The sequence below is a fragment of the Dermacentor andersoni genome, chromosome 11 (assembly GCF_023375885.2).
Source record: "Dermacentor andersoni chromosome 11, qqDerAnde1_hic_scaffold, whole genome shotgun sequence".
Classification (NCBI taxonomy): Eukaryota; Metazoa; Arthropoda; class Arachnida; order Ixodida; family Ixodidae; genus Dermacentor; species Dermacentor andersoni.
Genome location: NC_092824.1, coordinates 98,136,628 through 98,152,247, shown reverse-complemented (window position 1 = coordinate 98,152,247; position 15,620 = coordinate 98,136,628). Strand labels below are relative to the sequence as shown.

The 15,620-nt window shown below is 46.5% G+C and overlaps 1 long non-coding RNA gene across 1 annotated transcript in view; it reads left to right on the top strand.

The window, feature by feature from the left end:
- The window catches only part of LOC129386876 (uncharacterized), a 33,871-nt gene extending 30,318 nt beyond the window's left edge, over positions 1 to 3,553 (top strand). The window contains exon 2 of the long non-coding RNA XR_008614175.2: positions 1,625 to 3,553. This is a non-coding gene — a long non-coding RNA (uncharacterized lncRNA). The remainder of the gene's footprint in view (positions 1 to 1,624) is intronic.
- Positions 3,554 to 15,620: the final 12,067 nt, after the last annotated feature.

Here is a 15,620-nt window from a genome sequence, read left to right as displayed (position 1 = left end):
CTTTTTCTTGTACATTTAATGTTCTTGTTGTAAAATACATGTAAATGCAATTCATGTCTCCGTTGCCCTTTCCTTATTCAGTTTGCCTTACTTTTGTGTCTTTAGCTATAGAATTTTATTTTTCATTGTGCTTGCGCACTAACCTATTCATTTTCGATTTGCCTTTTCTTTGTCGATAGATAAGAACTTCTTTTAGCAACTTTCATTGTAATCTGTTGTGTGCTAGTATTATGCCCAAATGTCTTTTGTGTACATCCATCCTTTCCTTTCTTTTGAAGCTGAAAGCTATATTTTAGTTAGATTTCCTGTATGCCAGTATGAAAACCTCGTGGTTTTTCCTGGGCACCTAATCTAAAGGCTGAATCGATTAAATTACTTGTATTGACTCACGCATTTTTCATGTTCTTCTCCGTCTTTCTGTTGTGAATTCAGTATGGCTTTTCTTTATTCTGAACTGTTCCTTTTCATTATAGTTAGTTTCTATTTCACATTTTAATGCGAATGCATAATATGCCCATTGAGCCAAAATTCATGTTAGGCGGCGTGACCGAAAGATGGTACGAAAAATGGCCGACGGCGCAATGAGTAAGATACACGTAAAAAAATATTCGGATTGAGGTGAAATTTTTCAGGGAGGTTACAGTAAAGAAATCAAGTTAATGCCTTCGAAAAGAAAATTTGTTTGTACATCTCCGCCTGGGTGGGATTTGAACCCGAGGCTCTGGTGTGCGAGATGTGCACGCCTACCCGCCGCTATGGCGGCTCCACAGTTCTGGCTGAGTAAAGTTGTGCCTAATGTGTGCGTCATTGGGGCACGTGATGGCGCAGCCAATTGGGAGGAGGAGATGGCGCCACGTCGTGAGTATTTGAAATGAGCGCCTTCAAGACGTTCCGAGGTCTACAAACGGTAAAATGCTGTCGCATGCTTGCACGTAAACAGTGTTAAGCGTCCGTGCCGAATTTTTCTTGTGTTTGTATTTTTTTATAATGCTGTTCCTGGGCAGGTTAGTAAAATTGACATAAATACACGTGCGAGCTACTCAAAGAATGAAAAAGCAACAATATTCAACAATATACAAAAGATAAGGTAGACAAGGTATACAACAGAACACTAAACAACGCAGAATAAAATGAACAACCGGGGCACATCATAGACAAAGCAAAAACGTGAAATATTTGTGAACAAACAAGTGTATACGATTTTTTTTTAAGTACTGTCAGTTTGACATAAAGAGAATAGGGAACAAACATGAGAAGTTGTTAATAATTTCTTGTAATGGAGCTCCAGCTGTGAAGCGAACAGGGATGTTCGGATTCGGAGAATATCACCGCGCTCGAGGACGATTATTGTCGTGTGGGAAGATACGACCCAAAGGGTGTCATTTTGTTTAAGATTGCACGAAACAGTGCTGTAAGGGCGTCGCCATTTGCAGTCCGGTGAGAGAAAGTGACGCCCCCCCCCCCAACACCCAGTACAGGGTATGCCCAACAAAACAAACAGTCTGGTTATGCTCCCCTTTTGCCGCATCTCCTCTCTGTTTATTTCCTTTCCATTTCTCTGACACATGCATGCTTACACGTGATACGAAACGGGCGTTCGTTCGCCTTTCGCGCCTCTCCGCAGGTACCAGCACCGGCGGATCGTCATGGCGGTCTCCGAATCTGGCATGTGGATGCGTTTCGCCTCCCGTTACCCGGGGCCCTCGGTGGACGAGGACACCGTGTCCTTCGACATGTCCTTGCACCAGTACCTGGCGGTTCTTTACGTTGGACTCGCACTGTCGCTGGTGGCCCTGGCGGCAGAGATCCTCGTGCACCGCTATGGGGGCTAGTGAGAGCGAGATGACTCACGACGAACGATCGCACCCGCCAGCGCGATAGCTCAGTTACTTGCCTGCTCGCTCCTAAAACCACGGCTCTTGCACAGGGTAGCGTGTCGGCTGAGAAGCTGGCGTGTCACCGAAATCACTTTGGGCATGCTACATTATGAAGTCACTAGCCTTGCGACCATGAGCGATGGTTCGAGGCAGTGCTTTTGGCATTTCACTGGTGCAGTATGTGCGTGAGACAAGCGTCCATGCGCACGTCTAATTTTATTCCCACATTATCCCGCATGGCAACCCCACATTTTTAATATCTTTGCAACCGAAGGCGTAAGGAAAAAATCAAAGTAATATATCAAACGTTAATGCTCTAACTGTGCTTGGGGTATTTTGGCGTCGAATTTCGCAAAGTGTATAGTCAAAATCGTGATGATGGTCTTACGCGTTGCAGTACACGCGGTATGCCTGAAAAGGTAGATTTAGGTCGGGGCCAGCTCTGATTTTCCATTTCAGATGCGTGTGGAACGCAGAAATGCTCTGAGGAAGCAACTACTCAACCGATTTGAATGAATTTTGTTGCAATCGAGGGAGAAAGGTAAATTCTCGTGATTCTGCGTAGGAGCATCTTGATTTAGGAATTTGAATGTTTCAAAAAATGTTACGAATAGAAATGAAGTATAATGTCTGCTAATCGGTAACTCTTCAGCAAAAGCAGATTTCGCAGTTCTTTAAACCTCATCTATTCGAGCACCTAAAGGGAACAAGTTCCATGTAATTATTTGCACCTTAAGTGCAATGGTTGCAATGTTTACAATGACTATGCAACTCATATGCTCGCAAATTGTCGGTATACTGGGTACTCCTTTCCTTTAATTGTACCAAATTTCTTTGATGTTGCCTGTGACAGATAGCACAATTCTAATCTTTGATGTAAATTACTAGATTAATTATTCTTAATAATTAGATATATTAGATTACTATTAGATTACATGAAAGAGAAATGAATGTGTTTAATTCGTGTATCAATATAATTGCTGAACAGCGCATATTTATATCTACGAGTTGTAGCTCGCGTGTATGCAAGGCATTTGGATTTAGAACGAATTTCGAGGATATAGCACCGGTTTCGGGCTTTGCTCCGTCCAGCATGGGGTAAACATTCGCAGTTCCTCCACTTATACTCTCCTAGGAAACAGCTGTCTGACGCAATTAAACGTAAAAGTAACTGGAATGTCACTGAATTTCGTCGCACCCATCGAAAATTAATATTTCGAAACTGGCGTAGTCACGAGAATTCGTTCTGAGTAGGCAAGCCTCGTGAGCTGCACCGGCTGCAATTCGTAAATTTAAATATGTGCCGTAAAATAAGCAATTAATATGTAATTAGTGAACTTATGCTCTACAATCAAAATTTCGATTTCTCTTAGAAGTAGTGGCTTCTCCAACGGGTAATTTAGATCAAGGGTTAGATTCGTACTCACTGCCACAGGCAAAGCTTTAAAATGATTTGGTGCTTCTTCGAACAGCAATTTCAGACAGGTGTGTAATGCACGCGTTTTGTCCGCTTTAGATTTGATATAAGGCGCAGTTTTACAGACTATGTGGTAACCTTTTGTATTGTTGAGTCACACAGTGCTAAACATGATATCTCAGTTATTTTTTAATTTTACGGCTTTCCTACGTTTGTCTTAAAACTTGATCCCCTGAATAAAGGAATTCGTTCTCTGCAACCGCTAGACTCTTGCTTGTTCTTATGTATGCAACAAGTCTCGCTAAATTTAGTGCATTGTTGCACTCAAGCACTTAGCAGCGGGCAAACTAAGCTGCCTCTGTGTGCTGTCTTCGAGCCTGATTGATAGCAAGACAGCAAGGCCCATTGTTTGCTCCCACTTAAGTGGCAACACACAACATGTATCTAAATGCACTATTCCATGCCATATCGTTCGCGCAGTAATGACATCTTCGAAGAACGCTTTCTTTCGCAAGTTCTTTTTTGCTCAGCATTTGCTCTACATACATTGAATACCATTACTTCGTGTCGAACGGAAAATTACCATGGCGTCGGATGCAGCTAGCGGGAGAAAACAACTTAGCACTTTCCTAATCAATAAAGAAGACTCACGGAAAGACAATTTCTTCAGTACTGCTCGGCAGTATTGACCCATTGCACTGAACAAATTGCTTTGCGGGATTTTACTTTCAAGCCCAGTCTCAACGGTGAACGCACTCCATAGAATTTGATTCACCACGTACGAGGTGGTTGAGCCATGGGGTTTAGTGCTGGCAAGAAAGGCTTTCTCGGCGTATTATTGATTAGATCTTTAGTTCGCCTTTTTTTTTGTGTCGGCAAGCGTTAGTGAACGCCTGCTTAAGGCGTTCCCAGGTAGAAGAGCATACGCAATTACCGTCACCAACATGGTAACGGTATGGTGGAGCTAGTCGCTGCCACCATACCGGCCAGAAAACCAGAAACGGCAGAGGAAGTGGCCATCGTCCTCGGCATCGCCACATACAAAGACACAGCAATCATCTTGAGTGACTCGAAAACGGCATGTAGAAACCTACGAAAAGGCCGAATTTCTGCGGCAGCAGTGAAGATTCTAAAAGAAATAACAAGGCGCCAAGAACTACGCGAAACCTACGTCGCATGGACCCCAGGCCACGAACACCTGGCAGGAGACGAAGCAGCACATGCTGTCGCCCGAGAGCATACCAGCCGGGATTTCCTGCCGCACGATCTCCGGAAAGCGACGGGGGTGGAGGCCGTTCCCATCAACTACGCCGCAATATTACAACATTACCGACTGGAAGGAAGAGAATATCCTCTACCACATCCAAAATTAAGCAAGGAAGAAGCCACCGCAGTCCGCAGACTACAAACGAATACGTATGTCCATGGAATTGTCATGCACCGGATGCACCCCGCCAAATTCTCATACCTATGTCGATATTCTGAGGTACCAGACACCCTCCAACACATGGTCTTGGCGTACCCATACCGCGAGAACAACAATCAAGATGATGCCTCAGAACCACTACAAGCGATCGAAGAATGTGGGAGGCAATGTTAAAGGCACAGAGCCTGGAAGATCAGCGAAGTCTGGTGGACCGGGCCCGGGCTGCGGCATTAGCCAACGGCTTTCTGGACTAAGAGAGCCGCCCACCTAGGGCGAAGAAAGAACACTTTCTCGCTGTTTCTAACAACAAACGTTCATTCCTCCTCCTTCTCCTCCTCCGCCTGTTACGCGATGTCCTGTCAGCTTCTTCAAAAATTTTGTTTCGGTGTGTACTTCTATACACTAAAAAAATGATGACACCATTTGAAACCTATCTTGTGCCCGAACACCAATAAACTGTTTTGTTCGCGCTTCCTGTCTGCAAATCTACGAATCTAAGAATGCTATCAGAGTGATTACGCACATGCCGCTTTTCGTGTCCTGGAAGATCCGGGCACGCAGTGTAGATTGCGGTCATAGTCGGGGAATGTGATGAGCCCTAACGGGTGCAAACTTTTCTTAGGTGAACGCAAACATCAACAAAGGAATTTACTTGCAAAGGCTGAGCACCGGCACTGGCATCTAGCTAACGCCCATATTTAGCGCCCTTTATACTTAACGACCTATAGCCAAATGTGGGATAATTTTTCTAGCCAGTTTGCTTTGAAATGTTTCAGAACTCTAGATGTGCCGAACATTGCACAGTTTTTCCTCACACCTCAACTGAGAGCTGTGTCTTTGCTGTCGTGGTGGAAAGTGTGTCCAGTGCTCTTGAATTTATATTTCACGTCCGCGATCCCTGACGTATGAACTTCCAGAAAACTGTAACTAACGGGTTTGAGATCTGCGTCTTGACATTTTTGAGTCATTACTGGTGGTGGGTATTGGAACACAGGGTGAACAAGCCCCTTCTTTTGTTTGAGTCAACCATCTCTAAACGTCAATTCGTTGAACAAATCTTCTCGGTATTTGACGGAACAAAGTTGTAGGTCGCACGCAGGTCTGCCGCCTGTGAGCAGCTTGTTATGTCTTCAGCTTGCAGTTTAGTGTGGCAGACGGTATATCAAAGAAAGTTCTATTTATTACTCGCCTGTGCGAAGAGGAAATGGCAGGAAGTGGCAAAAGTGAGTGAAACAGAAACGCTGTAGGTTTATGGAACCTCGCGCAATCTTATTAACGTAGGCCAGGGTAGCGGCGGCGGCGGCAGCCTCTTATCTCTTATCTGTCCGTCACTTCAGATTATCCAAAAAGCTCTTCGCAGTATAATAGATACTTTTTTGAACACTCTTTTTACCTTGTTAGCCACTAATCCTCGTTGGAGCGCTAATGCTTAGCGCTCCAAGTCGATCGGCGTCTACGGGCGACGACGTGTGCGCGCGTCTCCTCACTTTTGAACATGTGTGTGCGGGAGCGCTAACATAGAGAACATCTATGCTCCAACGACGGAACTTCGCTACGTACGCAGTCATGGACGCCTGATGTTCTCTGGGGTGCTGTTTACGCTGCGCAGGAGCACTGGTCTCGCGTGCTTGCTATCGCTGTACCTCCTTCACCCTTCGAGAGGAACCGTAATTAAGAAATGGTTGTGCGCATTTATGCACCGTTATCTTTAAGTGTGTAATGAAGCTGCCACTGCTTCTAACAATACAAGCTCCACTTTTCTTTCGAACGAACTCTTTTGAAAATGGGAGCATTATTTTATTATTGATGGTCTCAAAAGGAGGCCCTAAAGCGCGAATATTTTTAGTAACGCACTTGATCTTATTTTTTCTTCTCTCCAAGCTAATGCACTCACACACGTTCTCTCTCTCTTACACACACAAACACACACACACACACACACACACACACATACATATATATATATATATATATACACATACACTCCCCGCAGGGGCGTCTGCGTCAGCAGGCGTTTGGTGTGTTGCGACACCACGTACCCGAGCACACGAGGGTTGGACCCTCCCGCGTGTAGCCGTGCGCGGCTTAGCCGTGTCTGGGAAAAGGGGGATCCTGGGGGTTGAGCCGATGCTGGGTGTTTGGACCTTTAAGGCCCCCCGGCGCAGGCAACACACCTCTTCGGGATCTTCTTCAGATAGACGACAGACACCTCCAGACTGACCCACCTGGAGGAAACCAGCAGTCGCCTTTTTCTGTCTCTCTCTACCCTCATCTTCGCCTTTCTCTTCCACTTTTCCATCTTTCCTGTCTTCTATTCATTTCTTTTGACTTCCTATTTTCTGGGCCGCAAGGGTATCCGCGCCGATACTTCAAGTGTCAGCGTTTTGGGCATGGGTCAGATAACTGACCATGCCACACATCAGATAACTGTTCTTCCGCAACCCACTGCGCTAACTGTGACGGAGACCACCCCGCCTATTCGCGATCGTGCCCGTCATGGAAGAAAGAAAAAGAAATAATCGAACTCAAGGTGAAAGTAAGCATTCCATTCACAGAAGCGCGCAAGCGCTTTTCTGTTCACTACCAATCAAATCCGTCCTATAGTGATGTGACGCACCGGGGGGCAGTGCCACATCCTCCGGCGGCCGCGCGAGTCACACGGAGTGTGACGGCGGTTACGCCATCACACTCCGTGTGATGGAGTTTACGCCATCAACTCCGTGTGATGGCGTAAACTCCCGAGAGTGCCCGCTGAGCGGGCGTCATCCAGCGCCTCCTAAGGGGCGATGGATGTAACACACACTAGCCCGGCGTCTCAGACGCCGAAGGAACAGCGTAGCTCCCTGGAGCGCGCCAACAAAAAAGAAAAATTCCGCATCACGGGGCCTGGAAAGGGCTCGTGAGCTAACCTAATTGATCTCTTGACACACACCATAAAACACTTCCGATATGCACACACAGATAATGCATTGGAATGTGAGAGGTTTAATACACAATCCTGATGATATTAAGGAACTCCTTCGCAAGTTTAATCCAAGGGTGCTTTGTGTGCAAGAGACACACCTCAATCCTTCACATACTTTCTCAAACAATATGCCATTTACCGCAAAGATCGCAGTGACGCTCTCGCCTCGTCAGGCGGTGTTGCTATTATAGTTGATAAGGGTATCGCCTGCCAACATTTGCATCTGCAAACGCCCCTTGAGGCAGTGGCAATCAGAGCCGTGCTATTTGATAAGCTAGGCACATTTAACTCTCTGTACATCCCTCCGTGCCATCAACTTTCCACAACAGAACTCCGGAGCTTTATCGCAGAACTCCCCGATCCTTACATTGTAGTAGGCGATTTAAACGCACATAACACCCTCTGGGGAAATTCTCGTTGTGATAGGAGAGGGTGCCTATTAGAAAAGTTCCTTTGATCCACAAATGCATGCTTACTAAACAAGAAAGAACCCACATTCTGCAGCCTGGCGAATAAAACGTTCTCATCTATTGACTTAAGTATAACATCAAGTACACTAGAGCCATACCTGGAGTGGGGTGTGATCAAATATCCATATGGGAGTGATCATTTCCCAATTGTATTAAAATTAACAAAAAGCGATAAGTTTTCTCCACATCTGCCCCGTTGGAAGGTCGACTGTGCTGACTGGAAACGATGCAGAGAGCTGACACATTTGACCTGGGATGACATCTGTACTCTCTCAATCGATGATAGAGTGTCATATTTGACGGCATTTATAACTGATGCTGCATCAGTATGTATCCCTCAAACGAATGAATCACCCTCTAAACGACGTGTTCCTTGGTGAAATGAGCAGTGTAAGGAAACCCGCAAAAATCAAAATAAGGCTTGGAGTCGCCTTCGCGACTGCCCAACTATCGAGAACTTTATCAGTTTCAAGAAAATAAAATCAGAAGGTAGAAGAACGCGCCGCCTTGCCAAAAGAGAAAATAAAAGGCCGCGAAACTCATCCTCTACCATTGGTAAATACACAAGGAGATACACTCATTGACCAACCTGACTCTCTAGGGGTACATCTTGAAAGGATTTCTAGCTCATCCCACTACTCAGATACATTTCTGAGATACCGGCAACAAGCGGAACGACTGCCTCTGGGTCGGAAAGGAAATAGCAACCAACCTTACAACCGCCCATTGAGCATGGCGGAATTTCAGGCTGCGCTAAATGGCTCTGACAAGTCCGCTCCAGGAAGTGACGGAATATTGTATGTAATGATGAGAAGTGGTCGTTGTGGGAAAGGAGGAAAGTCTGGCACTATCTTCTGCAACCCATGCGGGAGCACGGCTCAGCGCGAGCAGGGTGGGGGAGATGGGATTAAAAGAAATGAGAAACACCTACACCCTGAAACTCGCAAAACACTACTGTCACTCTTCAACTTTTTGTTCTCTGCCGGTTGCATTCCATCTGCCTGGAAGGAAGCAATAATTATTCCAATACTAAAAGATGGCAAGGACCCAACTTCGGTGAACAGCTGTAGGCCTGTAGCCTTGACAAGTTGCCTAAGCAAACTGTTTGAAAAATGGTTAACCGGCGTCTCTTTCATTTTCTTGAAAGTAACAAACTATTAGATCCCCTAGAGTGTGGTTTCAGGGAAGGTAGATCCACAACTGACCACCTTGTCCGCATCGATACGAATATTCGTGATGCTATTGTGCGTAAGCAGTTTTTTTGTCAGTATTTATCGACATGGGAGAAAGCTTACGACGCCACGTGGCGCTTCGGAATTCTCCGTGACTAGGCCCAAATGGGAGTCCGAGGCAATTTGCTGAATGTCATCCAAGGTTATTTGTCTAACAGCACGTTCCGAGTCAGAGTTGGTAATGTGCTATCTCGTCTGTTTACACAGCAAACAGGTGTACCACAAGGTGGCGTGCTTAGCTGCACTCTATTCGTTCCAAAAATGAACTCACCTTATACACTCTAAGAACAGTTTACACCCTTTGGAGTGTCCCTTCTGCCACACAACAATAATCGTCATCTGCCTTGATGCGTTTCCTTTCTTTAACGCTGCGAGCCCGGTACTTTCCAGTAACGAACGGCACGCGCGTTATCAGCATGATAGCATTGCCGACAGGAAATGCCGACAGAGATGGAAACAGATGGAAATGCCGACAGAGATGGAAATATTCGCATCCCTGCCACAGACCTAAAGCCTTTTCTACGCCGTAAATTAAGGAATCATTGGCAAGCCGAGTGGGATACACAAGTAACGAATAAGCATCACATAATAGAAGAAAACCTGGGGAACTGGATAAGTGGGAAAACAGCACGTTACAAGGAAGTAATTCTTTGCCGATTAAGGATAAGCCACACATACGGTGCTCACTTTTATCTCTAGACTGGAGGCGATCCCCCGACTTATTGCAAGTGCGGCAATAGTCTGACAGTACTCCATGTTCTTATTCAGTGCCCTGCAATAGAGATATAGAGGAGAAAGTATTTTCCTTCTGCATATCGTGAAAATATACCTCTTCAACCTGCATTTTTTCTTAGTGATGAACCGCTTTTTAACATGAAATTAGTCTTACAGTTTTTATCGAATACAGATACTTTCAAAATCATTTGGACAGGTAATTTTTAGCACACGACTTACAGCCCTTCTATTAAAGGGCTCTGTTGAGGTTCTACTGTCACTGTTATGTGTTGTTTTGTTCCATCATGTTTTTAACGAAACCAATTACCATCGCCCATGCCCTAGTCAGTGACATCATTTTAGTACATATGTATGTTACGCCATTTAAAGCGACAGTTTTTAGGCCTTTTTACAGCCATGTCACATTTACCATGATGAATTGACTGTCCACCGCCTTCGCAATACATTGTTATAAGTACCTTTTGGCATGGCGCTCTTTGGCCATACCTGGCCCTTGCGCCATTAAACACCACATATCATCTCTCTCTCTCTCTCTCTCTCTCTCTCTCACACACACACACACACACACACACACACAAACACTCACATACACATATTCTTGTTATTCTTGTTACTTGCCTTGATGTCCACATTTAAGTGATTATTTGAAACAAACAATTCAATACAGGTGAAGTAGTCGGAAGTGTACGAGTGCAGCTGCAGCGAAGGAAAGTGCAAAAAATGCTTCAGCCAGGACCTTGATACATTTATTGCATTGTCATAAGCAGGGAAGGACATATTCACTGGTATTCACATAACATGGCATGGCAAGAACTTTATTTTAGTCCAGAGAAACTAGGGTCCGAGGGCACAAGACCCCAGGCTAAGTCGGTGGCTCCGCCCACGTAGGCACCGGTAGGCCAAAGGCTTTCCCGATGTCGTGAGCTCTCCGGACGGCCAGGAGTTGATCTTGGAGGACTTCGCTGGATATGTGCCGACTCCAGTCCTCCTCACTGTTGAGATCCGAAGCCCTTTGGTTGGGGCACAGCCAGAACATATGATCAAATAGACACGGAGTGTGTCCACAACTTTTACATTCCGCGGGAAAATCCTGGTCAATTTTGTTAAGCACAGAAGGTGTGGGATAAGATTTAGTTTGAATCATTCTTAATATGACTGCCTGAGCTCGGTTGAGCTTCTGATGGGGGGGGAGGAAAAAACCTCCTGCCGTCCCTATAGTGTGAGGTGATCTCGTGAAAAGTAGTAAGTGGGTCTTAGTAGGAGCCGCAGTCATCCTGGAGCAGTTCCTGATCTGATGCGCGGCATGTGAGATCTCGCACAGCAGAGTGAGCTTGCTCGTTAGGATTGCAGCCATTGGGGCTGACCGAGTGGAGAGTCTTTCTTGAGAGAGCTTTATGCGACAACCTCAAAAGTCGATCCACTGTTGAATGATTATTCCTAGCTCAGTTGGCTAGAGGGGCCGCAGCAACTTCCTCACGAATATTTTGAAAGCTCCTCATTGTGAGCATGGTCCTTGTTCCCATACATTAACTGACGACACTCTGTGAAATGTGGAAGTAATGTTGACATCAACAGGTGGCACAGATTGCGGCTTTTTCGAATCTCATATGTTTTCATGACCCGCTGAACAAAGATGCAAGCCAGCTGGCAAAGCTTAACAACTTCCATTTTAGCGTAAGTCAAGCCTTCATTGTGCATATTTTCTATCAACCCGTAGAGTGGCCCGGTTGGTTCTGGTGCTTCCAGCTGGGTCTTGCAGAATTCGCATGGCACCTGAAAACCAGTGTCAAATGTTTCATTAAGCAACAACTTGATTGTGCTAAGGAAGGGTTCTGCTCAAAGGGTCGTAACATTATAAATAAATTTATGCAGCGCACAGTTATGCACAGGCTCCGGAACTTCCAAAAGCACTCACATTAAGGTCAATTAAAAGGCCAAACATTAGGGTCACAAACATTACGCTCAACTTAAAACAAGATTTGTGCCCACTACAAAAAAAAACTGTTCATACTTTTTCTTGACAAGCTCGTACAATGTACCCAGCCAGAAAAAGCTACTGATGCTAGTTCAAGATCTAATTCTCCATCTGACCATAGCGTTAGAAATTTCACGGTATACTGGGGATATATGTGGATTTTTGTGGAAAGGTACTGTGGATATTTGCAACACACGGTCGGTACTGCAGTCGGAAGCAGGAGGCTAAGCTTCGTGTTCTTTTTATAGTCATTTTCTGCAGAGTACAGGGAACATACAAGAGCCCTGTAGGTCGGTTCCGACTTGTTTCCTTTCCCCGACACTCCATGGCGAGAGATATTTTTCAGCCACCCTTCTCGACGCTCAAAGTCGCTGGTGAACTTGTGATATTTCACAGTCGGGTCCTTTTTGGCAATTGCGTCGCAGAGTGGCACACAACAGTTGCGCGGCATCGCGCCACGTGGACGAGGCTGGATATGACACACGTGCACACCGAAGAGCCTTAACAAAGCATAGGAGACACAGGCAAACTTGATCACACACGCGCGCGAGAAAGCATGAGGTGAATGCCTAAAGCACGAGGCAAACACGGTCTGGCGCGATAACCAACGCCCGCTTAGCTCCGGCGCGAAGTCGCGAAAGTATCCCCGAGCAGTGGCGCCCTCACCAAGAAAAGTGGTCGCAACTGTGAACTCGACCGAGACGCGCCCGCGTATTGTTCGCGGCGCGACGTAGCAGGCCGCACCTTGCTTTTTTATCGAGCGGCCGTGACCTACCTGCCCTTTCCGGCCATTATCGAGAGCACGTCAGCCAGTGGCGAGTAAGTCACCAGTAAACTGGCAGCGTACATTAGCAGTACACGCACCATTCCCTGCTGTGAACTAGGTGCAGTCACGACACCTTCGTGGAGTAAAATGACTACCCTTCTAGACGCCCTCGTTCAATAACGATATCGCAACCATTACCACTCTAATGCAGTTCGATCGACGTTTCTAGGCTAGCTCTTTACGGGGATCGAGGTGCGAATTTCTTCTTTTAGCAACACCGTGTTATCTAGCATTGGCTTGTCATACACGCAAGGTCATTACCTCGAATCCAACTCAATGTTTACCGCACAGTTGTACGCTGTCAGCGCCAGACAAGAAGGCATTACTTCGTGAATCAAGAAACAACTCTGTCGGAAAAGCATTTAGTTTAATACTGCTTGGCAGTATTGCTTTGTGGCATTAAGGCAGCGACATCAGACGTTATAGCGGGACCTTGCATTCAGGCACGCACTAAACGCCAATCCTACGCCATAAAATTCAATTCACGGAGGGTGAGGTGGCACCGCCATGTCTCTGGCTCTGGGTAGTAGATGTCTTTTGGCCATTTTCCTCACTGCATGCCTAGCTCGCCTTCCTTTTGTGTCGGCAAGCGTTAGTGAACGCCTCCTTAACACGATGAAGTCAATCCGAGAGTTTCCAGGCTCTCCGGTCGCTCTTATCGCAGCAGGAGACACAGGCAACCTTTTGAGGAAGGTTTATCGCACCTTTCCCATTCCCTTAACGCTGTGGACATGTCCTGGCGTGAACAGCAGATGCCACGAATTGTTTCTGCGATACATCTCGCCGTCTGATAATTTTCCGAGGCCCAGATTCGTCATTGCACCGTGGCGCCGCAGCTTGCCAAAAGGAATCTTCGAGGAGGTTCGGCGGCTAGACAGGTTAGACCCAAACGTGTACTGGATCTTCTCTGTCGATGAACACTCGGATGTGACTGGGCTTCTTTCGAATCACTCCTGTCAGGTAGTGACCGTTGCCGAGAAGGACACCAGCTTGGCTTTCGATGGGTACAAGTCTTGCAGTGAACGGGTGACCAGTTCAACCCTGCGATGGAAAACCTTGCTGGGATCCCCGGAACTCGAAGGAACGTATCCGAGGGACAGAAGCATTACGTACACGCTGCACGAGAGAGGAACGATTCCTCCTGACTGCACAAACATGGGGCCTCTGTTGTTTATAAACATGGCACTTCCCTCTCTCCAGCTGAGGCATCCCGAAGGAGCCGCTCTTTTAGACGCATATTACGCCATCAACACTACAGTTTATATGCAGTGCGCTGATTGGAGTTCTGGTGAAGCTCTCCTACGTGAAAAGAGCGTCGACTTTGTCCTTTACTCCTGGCTCAAAAAGGAGTCAAGCCCTTTGTTCGACTACAAGTATGGGTTCTTCTCCCCTTCAGCACTTTGTTTCTACGTCCGTGCTCGCGTCCCCGTTCCACCTTCGTTTTACGACTTCTGGAGCTTCTTCCTGTTGTGTTTCCTTTGCTTGGTCCCCTTCTGCTTCGCGATCATATTCGTATTTCACTTTCACGGTAACACTCGTCCAAGTGAACGTGTTCCCGTGTCCTATGTCATCGTGTTTTTCGTGACGACTTTTCTGGGCCGCAGTCCACATGGCTTGAACGTCAGTGGCCCAGCACCGAGGTTGGCGCTTGTGGCATGGTTGCTGGTCATGTTCTTTACCGGGAACTACTTGCAGAGCAGCCTGACCGCTTCCAGGAGCATGCCGGCGCTTTCAGCCGAGATTACCAAAGAGCAGTTGCTAAAGCATTTGCACGAAGGTACCATGACTCCGTGCGTTGCAAGTTTTTCCTTGCAGATGCGAGGGGACCGGGAAACGCAGCCAGTGTTCACACCGCTCGCCAGAGCTCTTGACAAATGTCAGCCGAGCTGCCTATCCACGTACGGGTTTGGTTGTATGGAGAAAGCACGCCATGGAACGCACGTTTATTTCAACATGTGCGTAGAAAAGGAACGTCGCCTAGCATTCACGCATGGACTGGTTGTCGGGGAGAGTACTTTGGCAGCCTGGCAAACCTACTCTGCGGTGCACATTCGCTTCCCGCTGAGGTAAGTGTATTTATATGCTTTTATTTCAAATAAATTGTGTTATTCCTAAGCGTGCTTACATAATAACGAAATGAAAGTGCAGTTCTTCGCAAATGTAGAAGCTTCAAGCTAACAATCGTCATTCTAATGCTAACAGGACAGTGTAAAATACGAATGATAATCAACAGCCTCTAACTCCATCTTTGTGTTTGGTTTCCGTCTATGGTTTACATGCATGCATGTTACAAAATCAGCGTTCGCCTTCGGGTCTCTGCGCAGGTACCAGCACAAACGGCTCATGATGGCTGTCTCCGAATCTGGAATCTGGATGCATTCCGCCTCCCGTTACCCGTTCCCTCCAGTGAGCGAAGACATCATTTCTTTTGACATGCCGTCGCACGAATACCTAGCTGTTCTTTGCACTGGACTCGCGCTTTCGCTGGTGGCCTTAATGGCTGAGATCCTCCTGCACCGTTGTCGCGGCAAGGCAGAATAGGATGAATCCAGAAGAGCAATCCTACCCGCCTTCGTGATAGCTCAGTGGCTTGCTTGCTCGATCGCTTCTAAAGCCATAGCCCTAGCCCATTACAGCTGATTGTTCAAAGGCCGGCCAATAAAATGATCAATCTGACGACTACGAGTGGTGGTTCAT